The following is a 23,896-nucleotide window of genomic DNA, read 5'->3' on the forward strand; positions in this document are numbered from 1 at the left end:
AGAGATTTTTTAAGCCTGAGATTTAAAAAAAAAAAAAAAAAAAAGATTGACAAAATCATGTGTATTCAGGTTCCAAAAAGTAGGAAGCAGGTCAGATCAGTGTTAGGGTTGCAGAGCTACTACCGACGTTATGTTCCGCATTTTGCGACCCTGACGGCACCACCCAGCGACCACACCAGAGACACCGGGAAGCGGAGTATCACCTGGACTCCTCAGTGCCAGGAGGCGCTGTCCCAGATTCAGAAGATCCTGTCAGCTGAACCAGTCTTACTCCTGCCAGATTTGAGTATGGACTTTGTTGTGTGAACAGACGCTAGCTCTACTGTGTGGGATTATAGTATTTTCCTTGTGAGGAGGAAAGGTGTGTGATCACCATTAACTGTGTGGATTTCCATTATTTTCCACGTGAGGTGGAAAGGTGTGTGACCACCATTAGCTTTGTGGATTTCATTATTTTCCATGTGAGGTAGTGAGGTGTGTGATCACCATTAACTGTGTGGATTTCCATTATTTTCCACGTGAGGTGGAAAGGTGTGTGACCACCATTAGCTTTGTGGATTTCCATTATTTTCCATGTGAGGTGGTGAGGTGTGTGATCACCATTAACTTTGTGGATTTCCATTATTTTCAATGTGAGGTGGTGAGGTGTGTGATCACCATTAACTTTGTGGATTTCCATTATTTTCAATGTGAGGTGGTGAGGTGTGTGATCACCATTAACTATGTGGAATTCCAATATTTTCTATGTGAAGAGGTAAGGTGTGTGCTCACCATTAACTGTGTGAAGTTCCAGTATAATCTATGTGAGCTGGAAGGTTTGTGACCACCAACCTGATCCCTGATGCCGATGGGGAAGAAACTGATAAAACCATAATGAAAAATTTGTAAATATTGTGTAAAATTTTATTAGTTAAATAAAAAAAGAGGGAATTTCAAGTTTTGTTAAGACTGAGGACTGAGATAGTGAAAATGTGTATGTATGTTTAAAGATAATCAGTGAATAATGTGAATCGAAAATGTGAGCTTCTGACAATAGTAAAGCGCTTTGGGTTCCCTTTCACAGAGGAAAGCGCTCAACAAGTATCCATTTTTACTGATAATAATAATTATTATTATCCATAGTATCGAAGGCTGCAGAAAGGTCCAAACGTAGAACAGTAAATGTGGTAATAAAGTTCAACAATCGACCAGGTCGATCTGTAGCGACCGTTGGCGTCATGAGTAGATCTTGGCACCACGTGACTGATCTATTCTCAACTGAAGTCAAAATGACATGAGGTGTGTGTACCTCTCTCTCTCCCTGTGTGTGTGTGTGTGTGTGCAGGAGTGAAGTCCACTAATGATCAGTCTACTACTCAGCTCAGTCGAGATATTGATTAGTTATACGGACCGGGGTATGCAATTCGAAAACAAAAAGTTAATGTCACTCCGTGTCTATGTGTCCAATATAATGGACTGAGTTGGGAAGATGGTTAACGGAGTCCGAGCCTGTTGCAGCTCTTACGTATGTTGACCCGTTTCCACTGACGTGTGGGATTGACGTTTACGGCCCTTTCAACCCCAGCCATTTTGGCAGACACATTCGTTTTTCTGGGGTTTGGGAGGGTGGCGAGGTGGGATGGCTCAGAAGCTGCTTTTATCGTACTAAGGGAATGCCGTAGAGAGACGGAATAATGATTTACGTTTAAAACTGACACTGACGCAGCTAACAAAAATTATATGTCACGGCTGCAAAACTGAGGAAGATCACGCGCGGCGTCCTAAGTACGATCGAAGCAGGTTTTGTGATACCAGCTGACGTTGAGCAGCAATGGAAATCGGATCTCAGCGACAGTGACTCTCGATTAAATCAATAGTTCGTAAAAAGTATAAAACAAATAATGAATAATCATTTCAGTATAGTCTACGCTATTTGATCTATCCGGCCTGGCAGTGACGGAAAGCCAGCACTAACTTAACATCACGGCGGCACAGCCGTTCAGTCAAACGGGAGCCATTCATGAAATCTCCATTCATAATGAACAGTGTGACAGTCGGTGTGTCGCGACAGCCTACCCTGCGCCGTAAACTTGGTCGATGTGCGCCGATGGAGAGAACACATGCGCGCAGTCTTTCCACATGGCTCGCACACAAGGCCTACAATTTGGCATGAGAAACCCTGGCAAATAGTCCAATTCAGCTGATGTGTGTTGATGTAACATTACGCAAAGAAAAAGTGCAGGGTATTGGGAAGCCAGCGTAGGCTGGCATCGTGTGCAGTGCGTGTATTCCAGAAAAAAACTTGAGTTTGTGAATCATTCGATAGCTAACCATGAACTCGAACTACTCATACGGTCTTTATCATAACTTTTTTTATATATATATTTATTTGGTGTTTGTGTGACCCCTGTTGAAAAGCACAGTTTAGGATGTCCCAGTGACCCTGCATGAATTTGCATTGACCTAGATTGCCAGCGGAGTGGTCAGTTCATTAAAACGCAGGAAAAGTTTATGCATGTAAAATGCATTCAGAGTTTTATCGTTGAAAAATAATCAAACCAACCTTACAGTTCCGTGATATATTTATAGCCTTTTTTTTTCTTTCTTTTTTTTCCCCACGAGAAGTGGAGGGGGGCTTGGAGGCAGCACTTGTCTGAGCGAGCGGCGGACCGCTTCAAGTTGCGACCCCGGCGGTGGTTGACCTCGCGAAATAGGTAAGATGAGGTCATTCTGACATGGCGGAATGCTGACCCGAAATAACTTGTTTCTTTCCAAACCGGGCAGGAATACAGGTCGCCATGAAAACTTTACAGTGAACTGTGGAACTTACATGCTCTGGAATATCCCCTTCATCGATTAACAGAATTCTTTGCGCAAGGTAAGTGTCGTTTGGTGCCAGTTGGCGTTTTGTCGTGCGTTTGGCTGGAGTATCAATTCATGTTTTCAGCGTATCCCCATTTGCTTGCTCGTCGGCAAGGCTTTCGACAGATAGGTTTTTCGAAGCAGTGCGGGGAGATCGGAGGCCAACCCGACAACATTTACGTGGCTTGCGCTGGCTTGCGATTAGTCAGTGAGAGGTAGAGTGCATTTGTAGAGGCAGTAGACATTGAAAGCAGCATGTCCGGTTGAATGCTGGTGGGGCGAGTTCACATGAGGTCAAGGAAACACACAGCTGATAGCTAGGGTTGTGTGCAGACATCTAAATGTGTGTGACGTTGTGTGTTGGGCTTGACCGTGGAGGTCGATTGTGTACGCGTGCTCTCTCTCTCTCTCTCTCTCTCTCTCAAGGTTTCTTTTTTGTTAGATTAATCAGTCATAACCACACACTGAATTTTAAAGATATGGACTTTGCAGTCGGCTTGGTTGTCATGGTATACATGAAATTATGGAACAGTTGTAATATGTTCCAGAAAATGTTTAGAAAGACTGATGACCATGTACTTACATGCTCAGTTATGGCACAAACAGATCATGGGGGCTATTACAGGGAATATCTTTTCATATATAGTAGTGGTCAGTATATCACAGAATATAATCACCATCATCATCATCATTATTCTCTCTGCCTGTCTGTCTCTTTCTCTCTGCCTGTCTGTCTTGTCTCTTTCTCTCTCTCTCACACACATACACAATGATTTAAGCCTTTCAGTCTAAATTACTTAAATCTCTTCATTAATTTAAATGTAAATGAAGCATGAATATGTGGTGGAGATGTCTACTGATCAAAATGTAATATGAAAATCAAAAGCGTTTCATTTACAAAAGTCTTCCTTTCCTAGTCATAAATTTATATGCACATCGGCGGGGCAAACAAAACGGTCATACATGTAAAATGTTACATGTCTGTCTGAGTATGTATGTGTGCATACCTGAAATCTGATTGAATGACACATGAAACGAATGATGAGCACCTAATGGTAGCCATCAGTAGGCTCTACCCAGTTAGGCAGTCTATTGTGCAAATGACCAAGGGTAGGCGCTATATATATATATATATATATATATATATATATATATATATATATATATATACTGTATTAGTATCCATATCAATCTGTCAGTCAATCAGTCAATCAATAAATCAATCACGTTTTATATAAAAGAAAGGGAGTAAGGGTGAGAGGGAGAGGGAGGGAGACAGAGGAGTGTATGTACATGTGTGCACAAGTCATGATTTACCTTTTGACTGCTGCTGGTGTTAATGCTGGTCAGTAAAGGGCTGTCACCAAAGACAGCTTACAGGTCGGTGTGTAAGTCATCATTATTTATCTGGGCTTCTTCTACCAGGGATTGCATTAATTTTGGTGAGAGAGAGAGTGTGTGTGTATGTGTGTTTGTGTGTGTGTGTGTGTGTGTGTGTGTGTGTGTGTGTGTTTAGTCACATTTTGGTGTGTGTATGTAACACTGATGCAATGTGTTAATGTAAACAAAAGTGTTTTTGTAAAGCACCCAGAGCAGATTTCTGGATAGTGTGCTCTATAAGTATCCATTATTATTATTATTATTTATTGTTAGGGAAATCAACACTCAAGAATATATTATGCAGAATTGCACTTTGAATTCATTCCATGCTGATATCTGTGTATCAAGGCTTAGCAGTGAAGGGGTTAAACACATACAGTAGCATAAAGGTGTATGGATAAGATAATTACTTCCTTGACAGCAATAATAAAGTATGGAAGAGGAATTTTGTTTGATGCCCTGCCACATAAATATATCAGTGATCAAAGACATTTTGTAAGAGTGTGTGATAATATGTTTGAGTATCATCTGACTTATCATTTTGAAGAGGAGCGGCATGGGGATAAATAGTGAGTTGGGGGGAAATCAGGGATATGATGGTGGGGGGTAGGTGAAATTTGAAACAAATATCTATTAAAAATACAATTAGAGAACATTACTTAACGGACTTCGTAAAAGAGAAATTGTTAATCTAACAAGCGAAACACCTGATGATAATTGCAAAAATTCAAAAAAACAACTTTCTCAGTGACTTGTGATGACATATTTTCATGCAGGTAAGGCATCATCAAATCTCATTCAAAACTTTTATGCTTGATTGTCACATTACTGAAGCATATGCACTTGACATAATAAAGTACATTTTTCTTGTTATGTTTAATTTTCTCACATGAGGAGGTGTGTGTGTGTGTGTGTGTGTGTGTGAACTGAGTTGAGATCAGTAACATATGTTTAACCAAGCATAGATCATGCTGCCATGTGTGCAGCTGATTCAGCCAGCAAGCTTTGCACTTCTGAGTCATTGGCAGTGTGTGTGTGTGTGTGTGTGTGTGTGTGTGTGTGTGTTTGTTTTGGTAGTTGTGTTGTTGGTCATGTTTGTTTCCTCTTTTCTTTTCCTTTGCTGTTTCAAGTGTTTGCATTTTGATGCCTATACTTTATTTCTGTTCCATCTTAATCAGCTCAACTCCATTCAACAATCTTCAGTCTTCATGTCAGCACACCATGTGTGTCTAACAGGATCAGAGAATTACAGAGAAAAATTGAAAGAACCATAAAAAGAAAGAAATGGAGAGAAAAAGCCACCGCGGTGTTTGCAAGAGAATGCATTTGTGTGTGTGTGTGTGTGTGTGCAGAAATGCAAATCAGTTTTCAGTATGGGCGAATTGTGCAATCAGACTTTGAAGAGCAGCATGGAGCGGTTGGGTTATGCACAGAAGCAGGTTGGAGTGAGCTGTGGAGGTCATGATAACCCCGTGACACAGACCTGCTTTGTTTGTTTCTTGCTGTCTGCCCTACTGCCCTTCATTCCATCTCTCACTGCAGATCATGACAAGCTTACTGAGCTGGAAAGTTGAGAGAAAAGGGCATTAGAGTTTTAGGCAACAAATCAAAATGAAAGAACAGAAACGATAATGAATTATTGTAAAGGAAAAATTGAGGCGAATTTTAGTGGTTGGCGAAACTGAAACAGCGCGTGCATGTTTGTGAATTTCCGATTCATTCAGTTTTTTTCTTCCCGATTTGATATCGGATTTACCCGAAGTCTTTATTTATGATTATTTTGTTTAGTATTAGTTGGGTTAATGTTGGTTGGTGTTTGGGAACGAGGGAGAGACAGTCGGCGGGAGCTGAAGAAGTGTGGGGCTGGGGGAGTGAAGTTTCTCTTCTGTCATTTTATTTGGAGTGTCCTTGAAAATTAACTGGAACGTTTGGTCATTTGGTGTCACTTTGTTTTCCTTTTTTTGACACATTATTTCTTCCATGATTTAGAACCTGTGTGTGTGTGTGTGTGTGTGTGTGTGTGTGTGTGCTGTTTTTTTCTCTTTGTATACATTTGTTTTTTCTTCATGTATTCCTGTTCCTCTTGCTTGGCAGAAGAGGGGATCGTGATCATGTTTTGGTTTTTGTTTGCTGTTGACAGGGATTCCATCTTTCCTAGAAAAAATAGAAAATAATAATAATGAACTTTTATTTCTATTTGTTTTAATTTCCTTCAGTTTTCCAAAGCCTCTGTAGGTTGATTTAATGTGTTGTATATCTTAATTACAATTTCTCAGTACACAGAGACTGCACACAGACAGACAAACACACAGACACACAGACACACACACACACACATAATTGCATGCTCGCGTTTTTGTTTTAAACTGGACAGTAATGGCATGTTGTTAATGTTATTGTTGTTATCAAAAGACACAGATCATGAACCCAGTAATGCAGTATGAAAGGACATGGATGTACATGCAAACATGCACAAGCATTCTTAGTAAAGACACACAACACACATGCACACATACAAATGTGCGCACATGCACACATGCACACACACTTTTTGACAAAAAAAATCATCACAGCTTATTGTCCCCACTATTTTTGCAGTTTGAGGTACATTCAGTTGTCCGGTTCACTGTCAATGCAACTGTAGTAACAGTAACACAAATGTGGGGGTAATACTAATGATATCTGCAGTTTGGGAAGGTACATGTGCACCTATGTTGTCAGTAGTAGTCTGTGACTTTGTACCTTGTGTTCAGGTAAATGCTATAGTTTTAATATAGGCTTTTATTTATTTTTTTTCTAGCATCTAAAAATCACTTTGTGCAAGTGTATGATACTACTTCTTCTTCATTCGTAGGCTGCACCTCCCACATTCACTCGAATGTACATGAGTGGAATTTTATGTGTATGACCATTTTTACCCTGCCATGTAGGCAGCCATTCTCCGTTTTCGTGGAGGGTGTGGGGGGGTGCATGCTGGATGTGTTCTTGTTTCCATAACCCACTGAACACTGACATGGATTACAGGATCTTTAATGTGTGTATTTGATCTTCTGCTTGAGTATACACATGAAGGGGGTTCAGGCACAGGCAGGTCTGCACATAATTATGTTGACCTGGGAGATCGGAAAAGTCTCCACCCTTTACCCACCAGGTACCGTTACCGAGATTCGAACCTGTGACCCTCAGATTGAAAGTCCAACGCTTTAACCACTTGGTTATTGCACCCGTCAAGTGTATGATTAAGTTATTAATTGATGTAAACACACACACGTTCACACAGTCTCACACACACACACACACACACACACACACACACACACACACACACACACACACACATCTAATACCCCAGAAAGTGAAATGACGTAAAATTAAAACACACACACACACATTGTGCACACACACGTTGTGCACACACACACACTTCACATCATACCAATTCACACCACAGTCTGCACATGTGCATGCAAAGGTTTACACATGCACCTCACATTTGTTCAGCTCTTTGATGCTTCTGTTGACACATGCATGTACTCTGTACACATACGCTATTTGGGCATATTATATTTATGTCTTCATGGCAGAGAGACAGTAGGTGGGGTATTGTATTTGTATTTGTATTTCTTTTTATCACAGCAGATTTCTCTGTATGAAATTCGGGCTGCTCTCCCCAGGGAGAGCGTGTCGCTACACTACAGCGCCACCCTTTTTTTTGTTTTTGTTTTTTCCTGCGTGCAGTTTTATTTGTTTTTCCTATCACAGTGGATTTTTCTACAGAATTTTGCCAGGAACAACCCTTTTGTTACCGTGGGTTTTTTTACGTGCGCTAAGTGCATGCTGCACATGGGACCTCGGTTTATCGTCTCATCCGAATGACTAGCATCCAGACCACCACTCAAGGTCTAGTGGAGGGTGAGAAAATATCGGCAGCTCAGCCATGATTCGAACCAGCGCGCTCAGATTCTCTCGCTTCCTAGGCGGACACGTTACCTCTAGGCCATCACTCCACAAGAAGAGTATACACATGAAGGGGGTTCAGGCACAGGGTAGAGGGGGTGTGGGGGTGGGGGGACAGTAATGAACAAGTCAACAACAGTGAAAGACAAGGAGAGAGAGTTTTTGGTAACTGGGGGTTAAATTTGAAAAATGGTGGAGTTGGTGATGACAGTGCACTGTTGAGATTGAAAGACAACACAGGAATATAGGGGGAGATGGGTGGGTGGGTGGAGGGTTGTGTGGGTAAAGGGGAAAGCTCAGTGAATCATGATGATGGTGAATGTTGCCGCAGTCATTAGTGTTGATGTGTAAGTCTTGCTGTTTCTTTTTGAACGAATTTAAACAATTGTTTTGTTTTTTTCTTCTTGACTGTGTCAACAGTGCTACAAATTAATGATAATGTTACACACACACATAGACACACACGGACACAGACACACACACACACACACACACACACACACATTTGTATGTGTGTGGTGGTGTGCTGGAGTCACCGTTTACTAAACCTGGTTCACACATAAATGTTATCAGGCTGAATCAAAGAAGGACCCACTGCAGCTTTTGTGTCTGAGTCCAGAGCTGTTGCTGTCCAGAAATAGTGACCACATAAAACAGTCAGGACGTCTTCATGACGTTGCTGTTGAATAGGCCAGTTGTTTTGAAAACACTCAGAATCCTTTTCAATTAGGGGATAATTCAAACTAAAGCTTGTAATTATTTCCATTTGGGAGATGGAAAAGAGATGAGAGGAACAGGTGTCTTTGTGTTTTGCTTTTCACTGGTTTCTAATTTGTGTGTGTGTGTGTGTGTGTGTGTGTGTGTGTGTGTGTAAAGTCAAGTCAGTATGATCTTTATTGAGGGTAAAAGAATGAATTATATACAGTTTTTTTTAATGTCCTGCCCTCAGAAAAAGATATGATGAAAAAGAAAGAAGAAAAAAAAAAAGAAGGAAAAAAAGGAGGGAGTTGAGGTATGGAAAGCATAACATGAAAATCAGTTACACAACACACAAGGATTTTTATGGAAAAACAACACACGGTCAGACAGAAAAAAACATACGCTGACACAGTTATAATGCATGAAAGTGACATCCTTACATGAGAGACAGCCACAAAAAGGTTAAAGTTGGAGAGGGAGGAGGAGAGAGGAAATCGGTAGACAGACTGTAACAGACAGACAGATAGACAGGCATGTCAGAGACACACGATTCACCATATCAAAACATGAAATGAATAGTATTTTTTACCATCAAATATATATATATATATTATATATATATATATTTGTGTGTGTGTTTTAAGGCGGAAGGTAACCTGTTTCATATCATTTCCCCAGAATATGTTAAATACAAATTATTTTGGGGTTGTGGAAAAGACAGTTTGTGAGTATGTCTATTTTCATTCATAAAAAATTCTGGATTATCTTCTTTGGGGTCGTTCCATTGACTTAACTGTGCATACACATCCATGTGTTAAATAGATGTCTGCTTTTGAGCTGGACGATGTCTAAGTCTTTATAGTCAGTATCTGTCACAGTATTAGATTTTAGTTTAATCAGTTTTATAGCTCTTTTGTGCATATGACTGATGTGTTTAAGATTAGTTTCACTAGCACTATAACATAAGGTGAATACATATATTTTTGCCTGTGTTGAAGGGCATATGGTTCAACTCAGACCCTTTGGTCAGTCTGTTTATAATGCTCTCAAGATTATTCACAAGTTCAGTAGAATCATTATTGTATGACTGAAGTGAAGTGTCATCAGCAAACATTTCGCATGTGCATTGTATACACAATGGTAAATCATTGTTTGACTGAAGTGAAGTGTCATCAGCAAACATTTTGCATGTGCACTGTATGTACAGTGGCAAATCATTAATTTGTTTTAGAAAATAAAAGTGATCCAAGCGCTAATCCTTGTGGTACACCAAAATTCAAAGGGGGTAAACTAGACCTGCTGGAACTGATTTCAGCCAGCTGAAGACCATCACTGAGAAAGGAATTAAAGAATTTCAGAGCTTTATTTGACAGCTTGCAGTGCATGAGTTTTCTAACTAAAAGAGAGTGATGAATGATATCAAAGGCCTTAGTGAAATCAACAAACAGAATACCCATAAATGTATTACTGTTTATGTATATATATATTTGAAAAACATCTTTTGAGAAATTGTACAAGAGCTGTGTGGCAGGAGTGGTTTTCTTGAAAACCTGACTGGTTTTCTTCAATTAAATCATATCTGTTGAGATGGGAATAAAGGAGTGATTGAACATGTCTTTCAAGTGGTTTGGACAAAATGGACAGGATGGAGATCTATTGGCCTGTAATTACACAGATTTGCACGATCGCCTGTTTTGTGTATGGGTTAATCCTTAGTTTGCTTAAATTTTAATGGAAAATAACTTTTATCAATACATAAATTATAAACATAGGTTAGAGTGTCTGATATAGTTGTGACACTGATTTTAATGGTATTTTAATATCAATTTCAGTATAGGTTAGAGTGTCTCATATAGTCGCAACACTGATTTTGTAGTATTTTACTGTCAATTTCATCTGATTTTCTAGTATTTTATTGTCAGTTTTATCTAAGTCCCTTGTTCCAGATTGTTTCAGAGGTAGTAAACTGTTAAATACTTCATTTATTGACACTGAGAGTTGGTTGAAATACCTATTGAATTACAGTATTGTTCCAGTAGCTTGAGTTTGTTTTCATTTGTTTCATCATTTACAGTACTTAGTGTCATTGGCTATTATTAGCAAAATGAAAGTTTAATTTTTCATATATTTCCATGTTGGATTCTGGAAACTAGATTTTTAGTTGTTCTTTTTCAAGGTATTAATAGCTTTCTAAACTGAATTCGAATTCTGTGAAGAAGAAACTAAATCCAGAAAGTAGTTCATCCTACTTTTTGTTGCATTGAACTCACTTTGTTTCTTTGTTATCAGTATTTTTTTCCCTTTAATCTGTAGCAGTTATCTTTTAGATTCTTTACATTGCATATTTCCTTTGTCAGCCATGGAGGTTTGGTTTTATGTTTCACCCTTTTCCTTATAAAAGGAGCATATCTGTCATATACACAATTAAATATGTTTGCCCAAGAGAATAATTTCTTTATACTCAAGAATAGTGGCATCCATCATGAAATTAAACTTGTTATAACAGTCAGCAGTTTCGGCTGGGTTTCTTTACAAAAAATTGTATCATAATGGGTTTGCAGTGTTTGGAATGAATTTCTGTCTTAATGGTTTCAATATTTTATTTTTCAAGTCTTTTGAATGTGAGTGAGTTCATACAATATAAGAGGAGTCCAGTCAGTCTTGGACCCGCTGGTCAAGTCGGATCGTATAGTTAGGCATGCATATATCAGAATCAGGAATTAAATCTGCCAGTCTAGACTCTGATACACAGAAGACATGAAAGTCCCACTGTTAGAGTTATGCGAAAGAGTTGCAGTCTCATCTGTCAAGGGCCATGTTTTTTGAGTTAAAGGCATTATATTGCAATAGGAATTAATCACTATAAATTTATACAAGTTGTTTGTGTGCTTCACATGCAAACATTCTTTTCAGTACAAAAGTGAAGTTTATCAATACACATAAAAAATATGAAATGTTTGTTCAATAGGTATAAGTGTATGTGGGTGTGGGTTTGTTTACATGTGTGCATGCATGTGTGCATGCGTTTGTGTGATTATGTGTGTGTGTGTGCGTGCGTGTGTGAGTGTGTGTGTGTGTGTGTGTGTGTGTGTACATTGTGTGTGTGTGTGTTTTAGGTGTATTCACATGTATTGTGTGTATGCATGAAGATATGTATGTGTCCAAAGTATGCAGATCGGTGTATATGTGGTTGTGTGTATGTATTATACATGTGTGTGAACTCTACCGACAGTGATGAGTGAAATACTAATAAACTGTTGAAGTTTGAAGCATCACTGATTTGCAGAATGGTGTCTGGAATCACACTCAGCAAGAAACTTTTAGAGTGACTGTAAAAGTGTGATGCCACTGGCATTGCCAGAATAGACTGCTCAGTTTTCATTCAGATAAAATTAGCATACGATTATGTTGAATTTCAGTGTATCACTCAGTGAAATTTTCAGGACATGTTTCTTGGCATGATGACCGAGTTTGAAAACCTTAAGTTGAGCCATGTCAGTATCAGTGGATTTTGAAGAGACTCAGAAATGGATTGCCACCTTTGATCCAAACAAGAATTTTAAAAATTGGTTTGCTATCAGGAATTAGACATTGCCCATGTGTTCTTGCAGTCAGTACATGTACGTCCTAATCACTTTAAGAAGTCACTGAAAATGGGCACAGACATATACGCACTCACACACACTGGTGCGCCAGTGCACAAACTGCACACACACTGAACTACACGTAAGTGATAAATGATAAACACACACACACACAACACACACACACACACACACACACACACACACACACACACACACACAAATCATTCACAGCAGCCATATCAGTTGACTAATAAACCAACTTTTGATTTCCCTCTTCAAGAGGGTGCAGGGGGGCATCAGGAGAGGAAGAGTAGTGGGGTTGGGAAGGTACAACTTGAGAAAAAAAAAACCCCCAGTAACCTGAAACATTGAATGATGTTTCAGTGTGTGTATTTCCTTGCATGCATATTGATGGGGTAAGGGATGGCAAGCTGCCTGTCAGTTCAGCATGTAGAGAGTAGACACAGGATAAAGCAAGTACCTGACACAGTGCAACCCCATTCTCCATTTCTCCCCCCCCCCCCCCACACCACTCTGTCACCCCTACCCCCTTCTCCCTCTCCACCCACCCCTAGCTTCCCCAAGTTGTGCAAGGATGCATGACATGCTGTGTAGGATATTTGTGATGAAGCCTTTATCTACAGCTTACTCACTTAAAAACAACAACATTTGGCAGCATTTTAAAAAGCAAGGTGTATTCTTTTGAATTGTATGGTGCTTTTAATGTTAATATGAATCTGATGAAGTTGGTTCATTAAAAAATACATTATGCTAAGTTGAGGGGGAAAAAAATCATCAGCTTCCTTTTTTGTTTGTCACTAATGTTGTGTGTGTATGAGAAAAAGCAAGTGTTCATATCAACTCCTATTTAAAGATGATGAATGATAAAAAAAAGGGTAAACCAAAAGGGTTCAGACAGGGATTGTTTATTTGGTCTTCATGGAAAGTGCACAAAAATTATTCATATGAAAGTTGAGAACAGAGCAATTGTAGTGTGGTGCCTATTATTAATATATCTTATAGTTTTATATTTTGAATTATCAGAATGAAGAATGGTGTGGGGGTGGGAGGATAGGGACAGTTGTAAATTGGTTCTGGTGGGTTAAGAAATATTCAGGGTTGTGCTGTGGGTGACCTAGTTTAGCCAGTATTGGCCCAGAGAGGAAACTGATTTGCGCTGCTTGCTGGTTGTTTACAAGTTTAGGCAAAACAAAATCTGAAGCTACATATATAAATCAAAATGCCATTAAATTTTTGTTTAGTCCTGTTATGTTTCAGGACGTACACACATACATGCATACACGCAAGAGAACACACACACACACAACACATACATTCACATTTGCACATGCATACATGCATGCATATACATACATGCACACACACACACACACTAACAACACACATGCGTGCATGCATGTGCACACATACAGGCACTGACGCTCGCATGTGCACACCCACATAAGTGTGCCAGCACACACACACCCGGCATGCATGCACGCGCGCACGCACACACACACACACACACACACACACACACACACACACACACACACACGCTGACACACGCACTCGCTCCTCTTTGGACACGAACTGTGAAGGAGCGGACAGAGTCGATTTTTTTTTTTAACTTCTCCAATTTTTTCTTGGAGGGTGGGAGGGAATAAGGGAGGGGGTTGGGGGGGGGGGGGATCCATCACAATATTGAGTTCTCGTTCGTCCTTTGCTCTGCCCCTCCTTGAAAGCTGAAAACACAGCGACCTTCAGCCGCAGATCAATACAACTACAATCCCTCTCCCCATCCTAAGGCATCTCCCTCCACCCCCCCTCGCCCCCCATCCACTGACAACTCCCAACCCCACCCCCAAATTAAAGAAGAAAAAAACTGAATCTAATCAAATTCAGTCAAGCGTTTCACTCGGAGATATTGCCTGAACAGATTGACAGAAGCAGAAACACTTTATTTATGAAACAAAACAAAAACAACCAACCAACCAACAACAACAAAACAGAAACAACAAGCAAGCCCCAAACAAATGCTGAAGTAAATGTCGCCATGTGTTACGTATGAAGATAGAAACATATTGTGCTTTTAACGGCTTCTAATTCATGAAAGAGGCTGTTTATATATTGACAGAACTGAGTTTTATTTTCTCCATTGAAATGATAAAAGCAGCAAAAACTGTAATTCCTGATAATTATGTTGTGCGTGGAGTGGTGGCCTAGAGGTAACGCGTCCGCATAGGAAGCGAGAGATTCTGAGCGCGCTGGTTTGAATCATGGCTCAGCTGCCGATATTTTCTCCCCCTCCACTAGACCGCCTTGAGTGGTGGTCTGGACGCTAGTCATTTGGATGAGATGATAAACCGAGGTGCCGTGTGCAGCATGCACTTAGCGCATGTAAAAGAACTCACGGCAACAAAAGGGTTGCTCCTGGCAAAATTCTGTAGAAAAAATCCACTTCTATAGGAAAAACAAAGAAAACTGCACGCAGGAAAAAATGCAAAAAAAATAGAACAGCCTGAATTTCACACAGAGAAATCTGTTGTGATTATTAAAAAAAAAGACCAAAAAAAAGAAAGAAAAAAAAGACTCGGGTCCAAGGACTAATCTGTCGGTCAAAAAACAATGTCTTGGTAGTGACCTTGTCTAAGGGTTATAGTGAAAAGAGCACATGTGATATGTTTCAGTGGTTTGTCAAAATGTGCTCTCATGTCAAAATTACGTAAGTGTAATAATCAACAGTGCTTTTCTCCTTCCCATAAGTGCTTGGGTGCGTTTTAGATAAGTTGTCTCAGAAGGTTGGGGTTTCAGTTGTTGTCCTTTTGAAATTTATCTGACATGTTTTGTGGTTTTCGTTAAAAAAAAAAAGTAGAAGAAAAGAAGTGGGGTGAATGTAATGAATGTGGTACTTGATGACGATTCACACCCTCAAAAAAAAAAAAAAAAAAAAAAAATCATATTTAGACAGTTTGGGTTTAGCTGTGCAGGGACCAACAGTAAATGTTTTGAGGATATCTTATATTGTTTTCGTTGTTGATGGTCTTTAAAATTATTTTTCTTTATTTTATGTATTTAATTGTACTGTGCCTGGCATGGAGTGGAGCGGTTATCAGCTTTATTATGAAATTAAAAACTCATCACAGAATCGAACTGAATCCTAATCCGAATTCTGACACCTATAGTTATCGACCTTTAATCCGCACATGACAATATGCCCAGTATGTTAAAGAGAGAGAGAGAGAGAGAGAGAGAAGGAGGGGGTTGGGGGAGGTGGGGTGTGGAACCTGTGGTCCCCGTCGGGTGACTGAACTGGATCCCCTGTACTTCAGGAATTAGCAAGCCAGCAACCCGCAGGCGACTAATCAGGCGAACGCATGGAAGTGGGCTGCAACTGGGGAAACTTTGAAGCAGAGAACCGCGAGCAATCCCTTCCACAAAAGCTGCTGCTCCTCGGGTCGGCTCGCTGCCAGCCGGCTTGCTGGCCCAGCGGCATGCGCGTAACATGTAGGCTATCACCACAAGGCCGCGCTGACCCCTACTTGACCATGCGTTGACACGGCCAGCTGAGGTCACTGACATGACTGATGATAGAGCGCACTGGCTACGTAAAGCTGACCTCGTTTCGCCCTTAGCCTTCTAAACGACCTGCCCGCCAAGTCTACGCGCGCGCGCGCGCGCGCCTCTGCGTGTGTGTGTGTGTGTGTGTGCAGGAAGCGTGGGGAACTGGTCTGTCGAAGCTTCGCCCAGTGGCGCTTGCGTTTTTGCCATTTATTTGCGCGCGCGTTTGTGTCTGTGTGTGTGTGTGTGTGTGTGTGTGTTTAAAAACGAACATGGGGGGAGGGGGAGTGGGGGACGGTGGTGGTGTGTGGTGGAGTAGGGGGTTGGGGGGGGGGGGAGAGAGCATCAATGGTGGTTGGATGGGACCCGTTCAGAGTGGCCCGTCACTAAGTGTCTGCCGTTCTGTCTTACTGTGGACATCTCACTTCTTCATGAAGGGGCATTCAGAATCATGGCTTCGGGTTCAGATCTCGCTTCACAATAATACTGGATGAAATTTTCCGAGGACAACGTAAAAATCTCGGTCTTTTGTCGACTTTAGAGGATATACGTGATGTGCTTTGCCAGCTCGTTACAGGAGAGTGATATGTAACTCCGCTTTGTGCGGTTCCGTTGTGTTTGTTCCCCCACAGTTTCAGTTTCAGTAGCTCAAGGAGGCGTCCACATAACAGCAGCACATGATGTGTTTTGGGTTTTTTAATGACAGGACAGGAGTTTAAATTAGATTTCCTTTTTGTGACATTTTCTAATACGATACTGTTTAAACCAAGTGTTTTTAATGAATGTGATGCCATTTCCCCCCAACCTCATTTGAAAGACCTACTTTATTATATGATAGTTCTGATAGTTAGACTATGACCATCAGAACAGCAAAGGAGGCAACTGCCATTCCGACTGTTTGGTCAGGAATTTGATTATAGTGGAGAGTGTCTTGCCCAAGTACATCCCCACTCTCTCGGCCAAGAGGGTTTTAGGACTGTCGGCGTTGGGATGGTTCCCAAAGGCCAACTAGCCCACAAGGCTGCAGCACTAAGTGCAGTTTTGCCTCATAGTTCGAGAGTCATAGTCCCTCACAAAAGACTAAGCTGTAAATGGTTTCTCATTGACTGGAGAAACCATTGATAATACAGCTCTCACTTTGCTGTTGGCCCAAATGTAAACTTATGTCAGTCTGTGATATAAGCCGAGTGTTGGGCCTACTTCATTACATTGTGATAAAAGGTAGAGCCTACAGCCGGGTCTAAACTATGTCCGTTACTCGCAGATTCCGCTTAACACTTATCAATTGCAAACAGTTCTTTTGGAGAGATAAGGCAAGACAGAATTCTTTATTTTCGACGACAATGGAATGATTCATTAATTCTGCTTTATTTTTTCTCTTCATCCAGCTGACTTTGGGTTAGTTTCCAAAGTACATTTATATCGGCAGACGTTCACAGTTCTAGTTTCACATGTATATTGCAATATTAACGCATTGTAAAAGAGTGTGTGTGTGTGTGTGTGTGCTCGCGCGCGCCCGTGTGTGTGTGCGCGCGCGCGCGTGTTTGTGCGCGCGTATGTGCATGTGTGTTTGTCTGTATTTGTGGGCGGCAGCTGCTATGTACATAATTATGTATGTTAAAATGTATGTATGTAGTGTGTGTGTGTGTGTGTGTGTGTAGTTAGTCACATTTTGATGTATGTAACATTGTTATGCAAACAAAGTGTTTTGTAAAGCACCAAGAGCAGATTTCTGCAGTGGATGTGTGTGCTATATATATATATATATATATATATATATAATTTATCCGCTGTTATCATGAAAGGAAGAATGTCCCATGAATTAACACATCTGCATAAATCAATTACACAGGAGATGCAGAACTATTATCCGTAGAATGTCACACCAACAGGATTGTCTCTTCTTGCGTAGCTTTCTGGATATTACTGAATTTGAGACATTCTGAACATTTTTTTTAAATAAGACTTTTTTGTTGTTTGTTGTTTTTTATTTTATTTATTTATTTATTTATTTTTAGTAGAGCTGTGAATACGTATCATTGAATTATATTAAAGTGGTCAGACTTTTTTTGTATCATCATTGCATGGGGCATGGAATGGAGGTTGGAAAATGAATATATAACCAGAACGAATCAACGGAGAAAAGGAAAAGAAATGCGTGAACATTATAAACAAAAAAAAAACCCAAACAAACAAAAAAAATCTACAATCGAGGGCGCCTGTGGAGGTCACGAATGAGGTGGTGGTTTCGACCAACCCACAGTGGAGTGTGTGTGTGTGTGTATGTGTGTGTGTGTTGAGGGGTGCTTGTGTGTGTGTGTGTGTTGGAGTGGGGTGCATGAAGAGTGGTGTGTGGGTGAGGGGGTAGGGGTGGGGGGCATTTAAAAGGCCACGATAGCCCCTAAACTACCTCTTGTGCCGACGTGCCATGCCTTTCTTCGACTTCTCTCTCTCTCTCTCTCTCTGCCTCGCCATGTAGTTGCTCGGTCGGCCTTTACTTCCCTTCACTCGCCCGATCGCCTGCCCGCTCGCCTGGTACAAAGTCATGACCGGTCAGTGACCAACCCCCCCACCCACTGTTCCCCCCCCCCCCCCCAAACGCCTCTCTCCCTCCCCACCCCCATAACCCAGCTTGTGCCTTTGCCAATGCATGTCGCTCAGGGTCGGGGCAAGCCTCTCATCCTCCCTCCCACTCTCCTCCCCCTTCTCCTTCCTCCCCCTCCACATTTTCGCCCCCAGTCTCTCCCCCTGCTTGCATTCTCTCTCTCTCTCTCTGTGTCTCTCTTTCTGTCTCTCTCTGTGTCTCTCTGTCTGTCTCTCTGTCTCTGTCTGTCTCTCTCTCTCTGTGTCTCTCTCTCTGTCTCTGTCTCTGTCTCTCTCTCTCTCTCTCTCTCTCTCTCTCTTCTCTGCTCTCTCTCACCTCCGTTCTCTCGGGCATCTGTCTGTCTGTCTGTCTCTCTCTCTCTTGGCAGCTCTCTCAGGGTACTTTCAGCCCCAACTACTACTAGGCCTACCCTCTCCCTCTTTACACGAAGGCCTTCACTTCCTCCGCCCTCCAACTCGCGTGACACTCCATGATTGCTCCTCCTCCTCCTCCTCCAGAATCCTCCGTTCTCCCCCTTCTTCTGCGTGTTCTGACCCCTTGTAAAACCCCTTCCCCTTTTGTTCTTTTTCTGTCTGTTCTGCTTTATTTATTTGTTTTTTTTTAGAAATTGCGCGAAGGGCGACCCTCTCATTCAGTTTTAATATCACACACACACACACACACACAATTTGTTTTAAAAGCTGCTGGCAATACACCATGCAGGCATGGAGGAGGCGGTAGGCGCCGGTGTTGGAAACAGAGGCGTGGTGTGATCGTTTGCATTTTTTCCATTCATTCATTTGATTATTTATTTAATCATTTATTTTATTGAAGCCAATTCGGTTCCGCTCCCACTTTGCCCTGTGCGCAGACTGTGGCTCTCCTTTCACCACCCACAGTACCTCATCCCCTGAACCTTAGCTCCTCCCTCATCCCATCCCATCCCATCCCATCCCTTCCACGTTGTGTTCCTCTTTGTGGCGGCTAGTGCCTGTGTGTGCATCATTTCACCGTTGAAATGTCCGTCGACCAAATTGATTGCTCACTACCCTGATGTGGGGTCAAGAATAGGAGTGTGTGTGTGTGTGTGTGTGTGTGTGTGTGTACGGAGTGGATTCCGGGGTTGTGAGATAGGAGGTGGGAGAGGGCACATACGTGTTCAGAGAGAGCACACACGCTTTCTGCCCCCCCCCCTCCCCCCGTCCCCCCTCCCCCACCCTTCTCTCTTGTTCGTCAACAGTTGCTGTCACTGTCACTGACAACGTTACATCTGCTGACCTGTCTGGCATATCCTCTGACGTTGTTCCCCGCAGTGTGTGACGTCAGCACTACTGACAGTACCCCTGATGTGTTACCTTGTGTGTTGACACATCCACTTCATGCGGCGCTGTTTGTGCTGCTTCCACCCTCAACACACGTGTTCATGCTGACATTTTTACTTCCCGTGACACTGTCCCCTCTGATGACAATATTCCAAACTGTAATGTATCCCCCGTGATAGCCTCTGCTCCGCTTCCTACTCCTGCCACACCTGTCTCAACTCCCAGACCTTTTTCTTCCTTCCCATTGTCCTCCACTGTTCAGTCACCATCTTCTTCTTCCACTGTCTGTCTGTCTGACTCAACTGCTTCACCATTTGGTTCCTCTCTACTTACCTCTGATCTCTTTCATGCCTGTCTGTTCAATGCTCAATCTTTCTGCCCTGATCAAAAGACTGACTATATTTCTGATTATATTTTTGAAAACAACTTTGGTATTGTATTTCTTACCGAAACCTGGTTAAAGTCACAAGGTCACGAACCCAAACTTAAACAACTGACCCCCCGGATACAAAACTATGTCACTTCCTCGACTCTCTCGTGGAGGTGGCATCGCCACCATCTACAGAGACATCTTGGAGTCTTCCCTCTCCTTCTCCCATAACCACGCCTTTCCACGTGATACCTTCGAAATGCTAGAAGTCACTCTCAGTGTTCCCGGTCACTCAGTCATCTTCTGTTGTCTCTATCGTCCTCCTCCTAGTCGTAAAAACAACCTAACGTCTTCTCTGTTTCACGATGAGTTCCGAACACTACTTGATTACTACAACCTTCGTTCTGGCAAACTTATCCTCGGAGATTTCAATTTTCATTTCGACAAACAAACTTCCACTGATGTCAAACGCCTATGTCTATCTCTGTCCACTCATTCTCTCTCTCAGTTCGTCACAGAACCAACACACAGATCTGGCCATACGTTTGACTGGTTCATCGCACGTGACTCTGATGCCATGATTGCGTCAGTGACTGTAACTGACAAACTTTCTTCCGACCACTCTGCTGTAAATTTCTTGCTTAATATTTCAAAACCTACCAGAACCAAAAAATCTGTTACTCGTCGCAACCTGAAATCCATCAACATTAACACTTTTTCTTCTCAAGCTGCTGAACGCCTTTCCAAAATTTCTTCCTGTACCGACGTATCCACACATTACAACACTGTCCTCACTCAACTGCTGGATGAACATGCACCCCCCACTACCTGCATGCTCCCTGACAGACCCTCCGCCCTATGGTACACACAAGACATTCGACTTGCAAAATGCAAACATCGCCAACTGGAAAGACGATGGCGAGCAACAAAACTGCAAATCCACAATCAAATATTCCGAAAACAAATAAATAAAGGCAAACATATGATCTCATCAGCAAAGACAAACTTCATTTCTTCTCAAGTTCTCGATGCCACATCCACCAAATCTCTTTATTCTTATCATGTCAAATCTTCTTGGAACTGCAAAAAAGATTCCTCTTCCTTCTACCTACACTTTATCTGAACTCCCCAATGTCTTCTGCTCATTCTTTTTCGACAAAGTCCAAAATATTCGTACCATCTTAGGCCAATTGTCTTTCCAACCAGTTTATCCTGATCCTCAATTCACCGGCACTCCTTTCCATTCCTTTAATTCATTGACTGAAACAAGTCCATGAAATCCTGAAAGAAATGTCAATAAAATCCTGTGAGCTCGATCCTACAGCAGCCTCAGTCTTTTCCCAGTGTGTCTCACAGCTTCTCCCCACAATCACCAGTTTTGTCAACTCATCCCTTCTCACTGGAACGTTTCCATCCACTTTCAAAACTGCAATCATCCGGCCTCTTCTGAAGAAACCCAACCTTAACGCAGACATTTTGAAAAACTATCGACCAGTTTCTAATCTTCCATTCATATCCAAACTCCTTGAAAAAGCTGTCCTGAAGCAGCTCAACAACCACCTTTGTTTCAACAATCTCATCCACCCATTTCAGTCTGCCTATCGCGCTGACCACAGCACCGAAACCACTCTCCTCCACATCCTGAATAATCTACTGTTAGCGTCCGACTCAGGAAAAAAATTCCCATCTCACTCTTCTCGACTTGTCAGCCGCCTTTGACACGATAGACCATTCAGTCCTTCTTTCCCGTCTTCATTTTACATTTGGTATCAACGGCACTGTTCTACACTGGTTCAAATCTTATCTCACTGATCAATTCCAGTCTGTCATTGTTGATCATTTCCAATCGGAACCCGTTAAAATCGAACATGGACTCCTACAGGGATCTGTTGTAGGCCCAGTGCTCTTCACACTGTACACTGCTCCTCTCGCTGAAATTATCAACAGCCATAATGTCAGTCATTCTTATGCTGATGACACTCAACTCCAGAAGATTGATACCCCTGAAAAATTGTCATCGCTCTTGCAGGAAAATCCAACTGCTTCCTGGACATTCAAAACAGGATGACTCTAAATAAGTTAAAATTGAACGTGGGCAAAACTGAAGCAATGATCACATGAACTAAACAAAAACTGTCTTCCATCACAATTGACACAATCAAACTTGGCAGTACATCCATCCCTCTTTCCAGGTCAGTCAGGAACCTCGGTGTTGTCCTTGACAACACACTGTCCATGCAAAAATTAAATTTTTATCCGTCAGACATGTCAATCCTGCTACTGTCAGCTGCAGCGAATCAGTTCCGTCCGGAAATATCTGTCCACTACATGTCAATCCTGCTACTGTCAGCTGCAGCGCATCAGTGCCGTCCGGAAATATCTGTCCACTGACGCAACATCTAGACTTGTCGTTTCTCTCATTCTCTCTCGCCTTGACTACTGTAGCTCTCTGTTGTCTGGTTTGCCTGCTTCATCCATTCAGTCCCTTCAGTGCATACAAAACTCGGCTGCCCGACTCGTCCTCAGAAAGAAAAGATCTGAGCACATCACTCCTCTTTTGCAAAATCTCCACTGGCTCCCTGTCTCACACCGAATAGAGTACAAGATCAGCACTGTATGTCATAGATGTATTCACAAATCTGCCCCTCCCTATCTCTGCGGCTGCCTTCACCTCTACACTCCATCTCGCTCACTACGATCGGCTTCGGATCCACTCTGTTTATGCTTACCCATGTTCAAACACTCGACTGTTGGCCGCCGTTTTTTTCTGTCTCTGGACTTTGCACTTGGAATGAACTTCCTCTTTCGCTTCGTCAAGCCTCCACACTCATCCCTTTCAAGTCTGGCTTAAAGCCCACCGCGACCTCTTCCCAAAATAGCCTCCCTTCCCTGCCTCTTCCTTGTATTCAGTTTCTCCAGTTTTAGAGTTATGCATGCGTGTGAATGACTGGTGCGAAAGTGCTTTGATTTGTCTCTGCACAAGATTCAGCGCTATTTAAATACCATTATTATTATTATTATTATTATTATTATTAACCCCCTCTGCCTATGTCTGTCTGTTTCTTTAACTGCCTTGGTCCCTCTCCATATGTCTGTCTTTAACCACTTTCACCCCTTCTCTCTCTCTCTCTCTTGCATGCACGCACTCGCGCGCGCGCGCGCGCACACACACACACACACACACACACCAAACATTCTTATGTCGGTGACACACGCGCAGACTGTTTCAGAAACAAAGCCAGTGATAACAGTTTGCTGAGTACACAGTAGGGTGTCCATTTTTATGATACAGTTTAAAAAAAAAATCGTTGTTTTTCAGTTTCCCATGGAAACGGTGCGCAATGATAGATTCTCCACATACGCATTTAACATCTCTGCTGAACTTTGTTATAAAAGCATTCAGCTTTATCCTGTTTGATAATGCCTGAATTTGCCTTGCGGTACCCTTCTTGTACAGACAAAGGCACATAAAGTTCCGTGGTTCCCTGTTGGTGTTTCGCACCTTTTCTTGCAGCCCTGTCAGCCCATTCATTATATAGGAGACCAAGGTGAGAAGGAACCCAACAAAAAGTTATATGTGTTCCTCTCGAATTCA

The 23,896-nt window shown here is 41.9% G+C and overlaps 1 protein-coding gene across 2 annotated transcripts in view; it reads left to right on the plus strand.

The window, feature by feature from the left end:
* Positions 1-2,692: 2,692 nt before the first annotated feature.
* The window catches only part of LOC143280842 (uncharacterized), a 266,693-nt gene continuing 245,489 nt past the window's right edge, over positions 2,693-23,896 (plus strand). The window contains exon 1 of one of the 2 annotated variants that reach the window (XM_076585557.1): positions 2,693-2,857. The gene's annotated coding sequence lies outside the window, so the exon portion shown is untranslated. The remainder of the gene's footprint in view (positions 2,858-23,896) is intronic. The other variant, XM_076585560.1, reaches the window with a different exon arrangement.

Source organism: Babylonia areolata, chromosome 4, assembly GCF_041734735.1.
Source record: "Babylonia areolata isolate BAREFJ2019XMU chromosome 4, ASM4173473v1, whole genome shotgun sequence".
Taxonomy (NCBI): Eukaryota; Metazoa; Mollusca; class Gastropoda; order Neogastropoda; family Buccinidae; genus Babylonia; species Babylonia areolata.